Source organism: Staurois parvus, unplaced genomic scaffold, assembly GCF_062004578.1.
Source record: "Staurois parvus isolate SC_StPar_1 unplaced genomic scaffold, SC_StPar_1.0 ptg000264l, whole genome shotgun sequence".
Classification (NCBI taxonomy): domain Eukaryota; kingdom Metazoa; phylum Chordata; class Amphibia; order Anura; family Ranidae; genus Staurois; species Staurois parvus.
This window is the reverse complement of record NW_028318060.1, coordinates 939,978-952,168: the sequence shown is the minus strand read 5'-3', so window position 1 is coordinate 952,168 and position 12,191 is coordinate 939,978. Positions and strand designations below refer to the sequence as shown.

The 12,191-nt window shown below is 43.4% G+C and overlaps 1 protein-coding gene across 2 annotated transcripts in view; it reads right to left on the bottom strand.

Annotated features, from left to right (window-relative positions):
* PHF3 (PHD finger protein 3) overlaps nt 1-8,989 on the bottom strand; it is a 127,883-nt gene extending 118,894 nt beyond the window's left edge. For both annotated transcript variants that reach the window (XM_089681319.1, XM_089681320.1), the window contains exon 1: nt 8,911-8,989. The gene's annotated coding sequence lies outside the window, so the exon portion shown is untranslated. The remainder of the gene's footprint in view (nt 1-8,910) is intronic.
* Between the last annotated feature and the right edge of the window lie 3,202 nt (nt 8,990-12,191).

The window sequence follows — 12,191 nt, the reverse complement described above, 5'->3', positions numbered from 1 at the left end:
CTTGAATGTTTTGGTAAATACCTGAAAAAAACTAAAATTGTGCCTGTGTCCAAATATATATGGACCTAACTGTATACACGTGAGTTTGCAAAACCGGGTAGGGGCCCTACCCGCGCTGCTATTTGCGGCCTCGGCTGTGAATTTACTCGCCAGCAACCAGTGATCGAGTAGCATTACCAACAGAAGGAGAGAACTGTATGTAAACAATACAGTTCTCTCCGCTGTCAGCTCCTGCCCACTGTTTAGCATGGCTCTGCATAGCAGAGCCATACAAAGCAGTGTGCTTACAGTTGAAAGCACACACACAGTGGTGATCGCCCCACATGTTAACCCCTTCCTGCCCAGTGTCCCTTCCTGCATCTGAATTTTTAGAGCAGGGTCCAATCCTGCAGTCGTCAAAAATAACTCTGAAGGGTTACGGTGTGAAGACACCACCAACTGTTCATCCCCCAAAACCCCACAATGCACTGCGCTCTCACAGTGCACGGTCGCCACCCTACATAAAGACAGGGGAGAGTACTCTCCACCCCCCCCCAAAATAACACAAAAAATAAATTAAAAATACATTAACCGCTTCCCGTCCGCCCTACAGCAGAAATACTGCTACAGGGTGGCATGGGTGAGCAAAATCACGTATATATACGTGATTTTGCATTTCCGTTCGCGGCCACGACTGTCAATCACTAGCTCCCAGTGATTTCCGGAGATCTCCGATGGGGAGGACGACCGTTTTGTTTACGGACAGTTCTCCCGGTCAGCTCAGGCACACTGCTCTGGATTACAGTGAAGCACACTGACACGGCCCCCTAGCAAAATACTCCCTGCACACAGATAACCCTTTGATCGCCCCGCACATTAACCCCTTCCTGCCCAGTGCCATTAGTACAGTGTCAGTGCTTTTTATTAGCACCGATCACTGTATTAGTGTCACTGGGGATGTCAGTGACACCAAGTTAGTTCCCCCCAGTGTCAGAATGTCCCTCTATAAGTCGCTGATCACCGCCATTACTAGTAAAAATAGCAGAATACATTTTGGCCTAAATTTATGCCGAAATATTTTTAATTTTTTTTTACTGGACATGTTTAATAGCAAACATTCAAAAATAGTTTTCTCACAATTGTCGGTCATTTTTTTGTTTATAGCGCAAAAAATAAAAACCGCACAGGTGATCAAATACCACCAAAAGAAAGCTCTATTCGTGGGGAAAAAAGGACTCAAATTTCATTTGGGTGCAGCATTGCATAACCGTGCATTTGTCCGTTAAAGTAACGCAGTGCTAGAACGCAAAAAATAGACTGGACAGGAAGGGGGGGGGGGGTAAATCCTCTGGAGGGCAAGTGGTTAAAGCATCACAAATGGAAAATTTTGAGTACCAAAGTTTGTCACCACTTCACAGGTGCATGCAATTATAAGTATTAATATGTTGCACAATTAGCTCAACGCATCCAAACCTAGAATTAGCTGCTCACTAGTACAGTGGTGGGTAGGACCCAGACAAATGCAAACACCAAGGAGACACAGTCCACTTTTAAATAAACGCCCTTGGAATAATGCACCAGGCCATTGCGCCATCTTTTCTGGGTTTTTTTTTTTTGCAATGGACACATTAGCGCTGTGTCTCACTGCGTACACCAGTAGGCATGTGTTCAGTGTGGCTCACTGGTGTGAACTTGCCCTACGTTGAGCTGTACAGACAGTTAACGAGTTGCCCATTTGATAATTGCACGTCATTTTTTCACCACTACACAGACATAGTTCTAAGGGTTATTTGTTTTCATGTATTTTTTATTGAAACTGTAGATTTTGTACACCGTTGCACAACTAGTGTGTGGATAAAAAAAAAAAATGCAGCTACAATATTTTCATAGTACAGGGCCTCCGCTTTCAGAAAACATGAAAGGAGAATTCATAAAGGTGTTGTATACACCTTTTAGAATTCCATTGAGCCAACACACCTAAATTGTTGGTTTCACAGACAGACACATAAATCTGTTAGTGCCTGGCACCTACACTGCAGTGTCCATACTACACACTTGTTCTTTGTGCTCCCTCCTGTCACACTGACAGATGCATGGCTAAGGAGTTTTTTTTTTAGTATGGTGCATAGAGCCTGAAAGGGATCTGAGAAACTAGTTACCCTCTTAGGTCTGCTTGCTGGACTGACAGAGCACAGCAGTTAGCAGATCCTTTGCCACTGCTCAGTCCAATGGTGGTTTTGGATCTGCCCACTGCCATGCACTGTCAATCAAAAGAAAGGTGAACCTGAAGGGGAATTAGACTTGTCTTGTCCAAGACACAAGTCATTTCCCAAATACAGGCAATGGGGTCAATTCACTTAGGGCCAGTTCACACTACAAAAATGCACTTCGGATGCGTTCTGGGTACGTTTTTGCTTACAGTTGACACCACATGCAGTTCTAGTGCAGTTTACTTATGTTCCAGTATGGTTCTGTGCAGAAAAAAATGCAGTACATTTTACTTTTTTTTCTGCACCGGAACTGCATGTGGTGTGAACTGTAAGCAAAAACTTATCCAGAATGCATCCAGAGGGCCTTTTTGTAGTGTGAACTGACCCTAAAAGATTTCGCTTACTATTTTTTTTTTCTGAAATGTTGCATGAAATAACAAAAGCATCAATTCATCAAGTAAAATATCGAATGTAAGGTAAATACCGCACATTTATTAAACATGTGAGGTAAATACTGCAAATGAAAAGATAAATTATTAAAGTAAATTCACTAAAGAACACACATTCGTATTTATTACCTGGCAGTAAGCATTCAGTATCTTAGCAATGTACAAAATAACAATGAGGGGAACTCTGCACTGGCCAGTAAGTTAAATGTATCCAAAGTATCAGTGTGGAAATACTCTGTTTTGATCTCAGGAATGAAAATAAATTGTAACATTTCACCAGAGGGAAATCGTTCTGTGAATGAAAGCATGCTAGACGTTTCAGTTTCATAATATACATAAATTTTGAAAAAAATAACACTAAATATAAGTGATAAATATTGCAAAGCATAAATATTTAATGCATTCCGTAAATAACGCATGTTTTTTAGTGGACTACTGTTGAGATAAATAACGCAACAGTTATTTTACTTGAACAATTAATGTATTTATCTCTTCGTGAATTGACCCCATTGCCATTTATGGGTAATGAAAAAAAACTGAAATCAAAACTGGGTTATAGGCGTCGCCTATGGAGACTTTTAAGTACTGTAGATTATAGCCATTCCAAGAGCATGCACAATTTTAAAACTTGACATGTTTGGTATCTATTTACTCGGCATAACATCACAGGGATGTTCAAGTTATATTGCCTGACGCCCAAATGACAACATTTAATTTTGGGTTAGTAGTTATTTTTAAACTGTCAGGTGGAAGCATTCAAGCAGCCCAATTGCTTCCACAAAGCCCACTACAGTGCCAGCATCCCCCTCTCCCCCCCCCCCCCGGCATGTCTCTGAGCCCGGAGTGGTTCAGTGGGTGCCGACGGGTAGAGGGGAGGGAGTCCACAAGGTTTAGGAGTGTGTCTATGGGAATGTTTGACCATTCTTCCAGAAGCGCAATTTGTGAGGTCAGGTACTGATGTCGGATGAGAAGGCCTGGCTTGCAGTCTCTGCTCTGATTCAACCCAAAGGTGTTCTATCAGGTTGAGGTCAGGACTGTGTGCAGGCCAGTCAAGTTCCTCCACCCCAAACTCGATCATCCATGTCTTTATGGACCTTGCTTTGTGTACTGGTGTGCAGTCATGTTGGAACAGGAAGGGGCCATCCCCAAACTGTTCCCACAAAGTTGGGAGCAGGAAATTGTCCAAAATGTTTTGGTATGCTGACGCCTTAAGAGTTCCCTTCACTGGAACGAAGGGGCCCAACCCAACCCCTGAAAAACAACCCCACACCATAATCCTCCCTCCACCAAACTTTACACTTGGCACAATATAGTCAGGCAAGTAACGTTCTCCTAGCAACTGCCAAACAGAGAAGCGTGATTTGTCACTACACAGAACACATCTCCACTGCACTAGAGTCCAGTGGCGGCGTGCTTTACATCACTGCACCCGCCGCTTTGCATTGCACTTGGTGATGTAAGGCTTGGATGCAGCTGCCCGGCCATGGAAATCCTTTCCATGAAGCTCTCTTCTTTAGCTATTGACTCTGCAGACAGTTAGTGACTTTTGCGCACTGTGCGCTTCAGCATGCACTGACCTGGCTCTGTCATTTTACATGGCCTACTACTTAGTGGCTGAGTTGCTGTTGCTCCCACTTTGTTATAATCCCACTAACAGTTGACCGTGGAATATTTAGTAGCAAGGAATTTCACAGATGGACTTATTCCACAGGTGGCAACCTATCATGGTACCACACTTCAAGGCAGTGAGCTCCTGACAACGACCCATTCTTTCACAAATGTTTGTAGAAGCAGTCTGAATGCCAAGGTGCTTGATTTTATACATCTGTGGCCATGGAGGCGATTGGAACTCCTGGATCCAATGATTTGAAGGGGTATAGTAATACTTTTGGTAATTTGGTGTATCTCTGACAATCGATCAATCCTGATGTAGTGACAGCCAATCTAATTTCTTGAGGCCCGAAAACACCAGAATAGCACAAATAGCCAAAAACTGACAGTCCAAGGTATTTAGTAAGAGGCATGGTGAGTTTTTAAGTTGTAATTGTTGGTCACAATTTTTGGAAAATTGCAATATTAAAAAGAAAAAAAAAAATGCCACTTTTTTTTTTTAACACATATCACCAGTCCAGTGCAGTGTTATCATATAACTGGCATGGCAGTGATTACGGACACTGACTGGCGACAGTATGTAAAAAAAAATATTTTTTTTTCTTAAATTTTTTTATTTTTAAATATTACTTTTTTTACTACTTTCAACACACTGACCAGAGCAATACAATGTTACCATAGTACACTTGTGCTACTCTGGGTAAGTGATCAGTATTTTTTTTTTCTTTTAGACATTATAATTGCATTAACCACTTGCCCTCCAGAGCATTTACCTCCCTTCCTGACCAGGCCATTATTTGCGATACGGTGCTGCATTACTTTAACTGACAATTGCGCGGTCATGCATGCTGCACCCAAATGAAATGTATGCCTTTTTCCCCCCCACAAATAGAGCTTTCATTCGGTGGTATTTGATTGCCTGTGCAATTATTTTTTGCGCTATAGAAAAAAAAAAAAAAAAAAAAAATTTTGATGAAAAAAAAAAAAAAACACCTATATGTTCTTACTTTTTGCGTTACGATGCTGCGTTACTTTAACTGACAATTGCGCAATCGTACAACACTGCACCCAGATGAAATTTACATCCTTTTGTTCCCACAAATTGAGCATTCTTCCGATGGTATTTGATCGCCTGTGGTTTTTATTTTTTGCTCTATATAAAAAACAAAAAAAGGCTGACAATTTTGAGAAATAAATATTTTGGACTTTTTGATATTAAACATGTCCAGTAAAAATTTAAAAAAAAATCTAATTTCGTCATACATTTAGGCCAAAATGTATTCTTTGCTAAAAAAAAAAAAATCCCAATACGTGTAAACTAATTGGTTTATGTGAAAGTTATAGCATTTACAAATGGTGCTATAGATACTGGGATTTTTTTTTTCCTACTAGTAATGGTGGCAATCAGACTTTTAGCAGGACTGCAGCAGACAATCTGACACTGGGGGGAACTAATTTGGTGTCATTGCCATCCCCAGTGACACCAATACAGTGATCAGTGCTTAAAAAAAAAAAAAAAAAAAAAAAAAAAGCACTGACACTGTACTAATGACACTGGGCAGGAAGGAAGGGGTTAACATGAGAGGTGATCAAAGGGTTAACTATATGTAAGCACACTGATCAGGATGGCTGTGCTGTGCACAGGCATCCCAAGAAGTGCACGAACTGACAGGGAGGAAGACTGTTTGTAAACAAAACAGTCTTCCTCCCCGTTGGAGATGCTCGTTAATCACCAGGCACTGGCGATTAATTACCGGCTGGAACCCAGTGATTGACAGCCGCGGCCTCCGGTAGGGCTCGCATGCGCCCCTACCTGGAAATGCAAAGTCACGTATATATACACATGATTTTGCACACCCGTGCCATCCTGTAGCAGTATTTCTGCTATAGAGCAGTCGAGAAGCGGTTAAACATGTCCAGTAAAAAAGTTAAAAAATAAATAAAATTTAGTCATAAATTTAGGCCAAAATGTATTCTGCTACATGTCTTTGCTAAAAAAAAAATCCCAATACGTGTAAATTAATTGGTTTACGTAAAAGTTGTAGCGTTTACAAATGGCAGTATATATACTGGAATGTTTTGGGGGTTTTTTACTAGCGATCAGCGACTTATAGCAGGACTGGGGCGAGCATTCTGACACTGGGGGGAACTGACTTGGTGTCACCGACATCCCCAGTGACACCAATACAGTGATTAATGCTAATGAAAAGTACTGACACTGTACTAATGGCACTGGGCAGGAAGGGGTTAACATCTTCCCACCGTGTCTATAGCAGATTGACGGCTGGACGGGACGCTCCACCTTCTGAGTGGATGTCCTATCAGAAGGCGCTGCTCGCAGGGTCACACAGCGGTGTGATAGGGCACTGGTTGTGTTCACGGGACACAGCCGATGACAGATCACTACACCAGCCCGCTGCCAGTGTCATGTGATCGCGATGACCAATCACAGCAGATCACAGGAAAATTGTATACAGATGATGGCTTCCTTTCTTGCCATATATTGTATACAATTGTGTTAGCTGTGATTGGTCACAGAAGTTATATGGTACAGACAGGACCAATCACAGTCCATCTGTACCATGTGATGAGCTTTGCCCAATCACAGGTAATCACAACAAAAAAAACTGAATGAATCAGTTTCATTCAGTAAAAATGGTTGCTAATATCAATTAACCACTTTCACACCGTCCTATAGCAGAAATACATGTATATGTACATGTGATTTTGCAGTTCCAGGTAGGGAGCGCCCTACCTGCACCGCCATTGACGACCTCGGCTGTCAATCACTGGGTCCTGGCCGGTGATTCCTTCCCGGCACCCGGCGATCTCACAGGATTTCCGACGGGGGAGAGATCTGTATGTAAACAATACAGATCTCTCCCGTCAGCTCCTGCACACTGCTTTGTATGGCTCTGCATAGCAGAGCCATACAAAGCAGTGTGCTTACAGTGAAACACACACACAATTACCCTTTGCTCGCATGTTAAGTTGTTGCCATGTGTTTGGCTGATTAGCAATTTGTGTTACCAAACAATTGAACAGCTGTACCTAATAAAGTGGCCGGTAAGTGCATATATGTAAATTGACGGCGCTACCTAAGTACCTCTAGTAAATAATTTTCCAAAAATATATCTGTTAAATGCCATGTGGCCTAAAAATTGCAACACCCATTTTATTCTTTAGAGCAGGAGTGTCACACTGTGGTCTGCCAGCTGTTGTGGAACTACAAGTGCCAAGAGGCATTGCAAGGCTGACAGGCTCCATGCACATTGGGCGTTTTGATAACGCTAGTAACGTTAGCTGTGTAAAGTCACGTAAAAAAAAAAAACGTGCGTTTTTCAGCTTTTTTTGCATTAGCGTTTAGAGGCGTTTGCCGCGATTAGCTGTGGTTTCCCGCATTTTTCTGTGTTTGCAGTTTTTAGCATTTTTGTAACAAAAAAAAACACAAAACGCTGGTGTGCAGCGTTTTACACAATTTTCAGTGTTTGAGCATTTTTACAGCTAAAAAACTCCTCTAGAACCCCACTAGTCCTCGGTTATCAGTAATACCAGCTGGGACCCAGTGATTGACAGCTGAGGCCACTGTCAATCACACACATATATATACACACACACACACACTTTATATATATATATATATATATATATATATATATATATATATATATATATGATTTTGCGCACCCGTGGACACATAGGATAACATATTGGGGAGTTTACTGGCTGTAGAAGAAACCGTCAAAAGCCAAAAACAGCTGCTGTAAAAACATCCAGTGTGGCTGAGGCATAATGGGACTTGTAGTTCCTCGACAGCTGGAGGGCCTCAGTTTGACACCTGTGCTCTAGGGCCTTAGACTAAAACAAGATTTATATGTTTGGAGGGGGGGCGGAAATCGGTCTAAGTAATTTATATAATAAACAAAAAGCCCTGTAGATTTGTACATATACGTGAGAAGTGTCAGATCTGGCCTGCTATGGGAGTAGTTGACATGCAGACAAGACAACTGCTGGTTCCAATGTGTAGGAATGCCAGAAGAGTTGCTGTATGGGTGCCTGGTGTAAAGTGCAGTGGGCAGGACATAGGTGAAGGCACTGGCTGTGTTTACCTCTGTGAATGACACGAGGTCATGTGGAATGTTCTTCCCATAGTGTACAATGCAGGAAAAGCCTTGACATCAGCGCTGTACACGAGGGGCCATAGGCAGCAGGCCCAGCAGAGCAGAGACGTGGGGAGCGTGCTCTGTGTACACACATCTGCCTGGGCTGCACCGAGGGGACCCTGGCGCACATATACACTACAAACAAGTCGTCGTCATGTGTATGGCAGCGTGCCCCCAGATCGCTCACCCCGCCCCCCCTCCAGGCTCACCACAAACCCATCCACGTAGAACAAGCCCCATTTCCTAAATGACACCTGAGTGCTCCGCACAGCCCGCACACCGTGCCCAGCCTGCCTTCCAAACACACACACCCAGAAGTTGCGCACACACGGCCACTGCTCTCCGAAGGCCTCACAACATCCACCGTGACCGCAAGAAGAGGAGAAAAATCATCCTCCAGCCTCCATATTCCTCACGCCCTGCCCTGGGACCGTACCAGCTCAACCGGGTGTGCCCGCGTCTGCATTATATAACCCTCGCCCACGGCAGGTCACTTACCGAGGTAGGGGCGGTCACGGCTGACGAGCTGCTCATGTCTACGGCCTCTTTGCCTTGCGCGTTGCTGATCGCGACTAAAATGCGCGTGCACGAGGGACTGTACCCTCACGTGACTGGCAGACTGCGAAGATCATCTAAAGTGCGCGCTCCTGGCTGGGAATACCGTGCGCGAGGCCGAGAGGGCTAAAAGCTTGAGGGCTGCCGAGTGTATTTATTCATATTTATTCCGGGGGGGGGGGGGTGCAATTAACCACTTGCCCTCCAGAGGCTTTACCCTCTTTCCTGACCAGGCCATTTTTTGCAAAATGCATTTTTTGCATTACTTTAACGGACAATTGCACGGTCATGCAACACTGCCCCCAAATGAAATGTATGTCCTTTTTTCCCCACAAATAGAACTTTCTTTCAGTGGTATTTGATCGCCTGTGCGTTTTTTATTTTTTGTGCTATAAACAAAAAAAGACTAACAATTCTGAAAAAAAAATATTTAACTTTTTGCTATAAACCATCCAGCAGAAAAATTAAAAAAATCAAATTTCGTCGTAAATTTAGGCCAAAATGTATTCTGCAACATGTCTTTGCTAAAAAAAAAAAACTAATATGTGTAAATTAATTGATTTACGTGAAAGTTGTAGCGTTTACAAATGGCGGTGTATATACTTTTTTTTTTTAAACTAGTAATGGTGGCAATCAGCGTCTTATAGCGGGACTGCGGTGGGCATCCTTACACTGGGGGGAACTGACTTGATGCCACTGACATCCCCAGTGACACCAATACAGTGATCAATGCTAATAAAAAGCAATGACACTGGGCAGGAAGGGGTTAACATCTGGGGCAATCAAAGGGTTAACTGTGTGCTGTTTCACAGTATGCAGTGTGTGTTTTCCACTGTAAGCACACTACTTTGTATGGCTCTGCTATGCAGAGCCATACAAAGCAATGTGCAGGAGCTGACGGGAGAGAACTGTGTTGTTTATACACAGGTCTCTCCCCTATCAGTAATACCTGCTGGGACCCGGTGATTGACAGCTGACGCCACTGTCAATCACAAATATATATATATATATATATATATGTGTGATTTTGCGCACCCGTGCCAACTTGTAGCAGTATTTCTGTTATAGGGTGGTGCAGAAGTGGTTAATCTGCACAGGAACAAAATGGAAAAGAAAAAAAAAAAACGCATCAGATATGCAAAAACATACTGCAGAAATGGATCAAACGCAAAATGCATAGGTGTGAAGCTAGCCTAACGGTCACTGACACACAGATCTCTCCCCTCTCAGCTTTATCGGTGATCACCGAGTGCCAGCCAAGAATCACAGACTGCAACCCAGTGATTGACATCCTCTGCCACCAGTGGCAGCACAGGTATGGCGGCACGCACACACGCGCCCCCCTACCCGGAACTACAAAATCAAGTATATTTACGTGATTTTGCGCAGAGCGGCCACCCTGTAGCAGTATATCTGCTATAGGGCAGTACACAAGTGGTTTATCCCCTTCAAGACCAGGCCATTTTTTGCTGCATTAACTGGCAATTGTTCAGTCATGCAACACTATACCCAAATAAAATTTATATAATTTGTTTTCACACAAATAGAACTTTGTTTTGGTGGTATTTAATCACCACTGGGTTTTTTATTATATAAACAGAAAAAAGGACAAAAAATTTGGGAAAAAATTTTTTTACTTTCTGCTATAAAACATATCCAATAAAAAAAATTGAACATAAAATTTCTTTATAAATTTAGGCCAAAATGTCTTTGCAGTGGCGTTACTAGGGTTGGTGTCACTTGGTATGGTAAAATATGGTGTCACCACCTCCCTGCCAAAGTGCCCTGCAGGACGCTGGGCAAGCTAGTTTCAGGCCGGCAGCACACGGTCATGGTGCTCACCCCAAACTGGCCCCTGTAAATTATGCGGTTGGTACCAGCGTGCTGATCCATGTACTGTCAGGACACCATCGTGGTCGAATATCACTTCCTACTTGATGGTGTCACCCAGGCCCAGACTGGGACAAAACAAAGGCCCAGATATTTTAGACTAAGCAGCCCTTTTTTTTTTTAAGCAAATTAAATAATGACAACTACCAGTGTCATGTAATATTTACCTGCTGTGTGTAATGGTTTTGCACTGAGTAGCCTGGATCCTCCTTTTCTCCTGTCCCCCACTGGCGCTTCTGGCTCTTCCTCCTTGACCAGTGCCCACAATAGGAAGTTGTCTGCTATGAGGACATGTGTATGCTCACTCCTGAGCCACACTCATTGCGTCCCTAAGACACAGCCATGCCTTGGCCACACCCTCCATTCTCTCTTCCCTGTCTGTCTGCTTTGTCTGAGCCAATGAGGAAAGAGAGACCAGGGATAGCCAAGGCTCCCGTGCGCAGCTTTGGATTGTGATTGGGCTCAGGTAAATATTAGGGGGGCTGGGGGGGAGCATACACAGAAGGTTTTTTACCTTCATGCATAGAATGCATGAAAAAAAAAAAATCTTCACTCTGTACAACTACTTTAACTCTTTGCTGCATTAGTGACACTAGTGTCAGTTTTTATATATCCCTTCATGCTGCAGAATAAAGGGGTTAATCAACACTGACACTGGAGGTGTAACTGCCACTAATGCCACACAAAGCGGTTAATTATTTGCCACTTGTCACTAACACAGGGCAGTGAGTACATTAGCCCCCTCCATGCTGCATATTACAAATAGCATTGTGAATTAATTAACCTCCCCAAGGGGCGGACTGACAACTCATAGGGCCCCCGGGCAATAGGGGATCATGGGGCCCCTGTATCCTTGCCCAAACTCAAAAAAGCCTATGAAAAAGGTACCAGGGGCATTACATGGGGCCCCTACTGACCCTGGGCCCTCGGGCAGTGCCCAAGTCTCCAAATGGCCAGTCCGCCCCTGACCTCCCCTCCCCCAAAGTGTTGACCACTTCAGCCAGTTCACACAGCTAAGACATTGTGACACAACAGTGGCTTAGGTAAGGTTATTAGCCACTCTGCGCACTCACTTTCAGTGCACATGGGTTCTGGCTACTCGCAGGTCGCATCAGTAACGATTGTGTACAACAGAAACACAAAGCTGTACGCAACATGCCATCTTGTTAAGGTCTCTGCATTTTGGTTTAATGAACTGCATATTCCAGATGAGGTGTTACTAATGATTTGTACAGGGGTAAAATGATATCTCTCTCTCTGGAGTCTACACCTCTTTTATACAAGAGAGGATTTTGCTCGCTTTAGAAACTGCAGCTTGGCATGCCATGCCATTA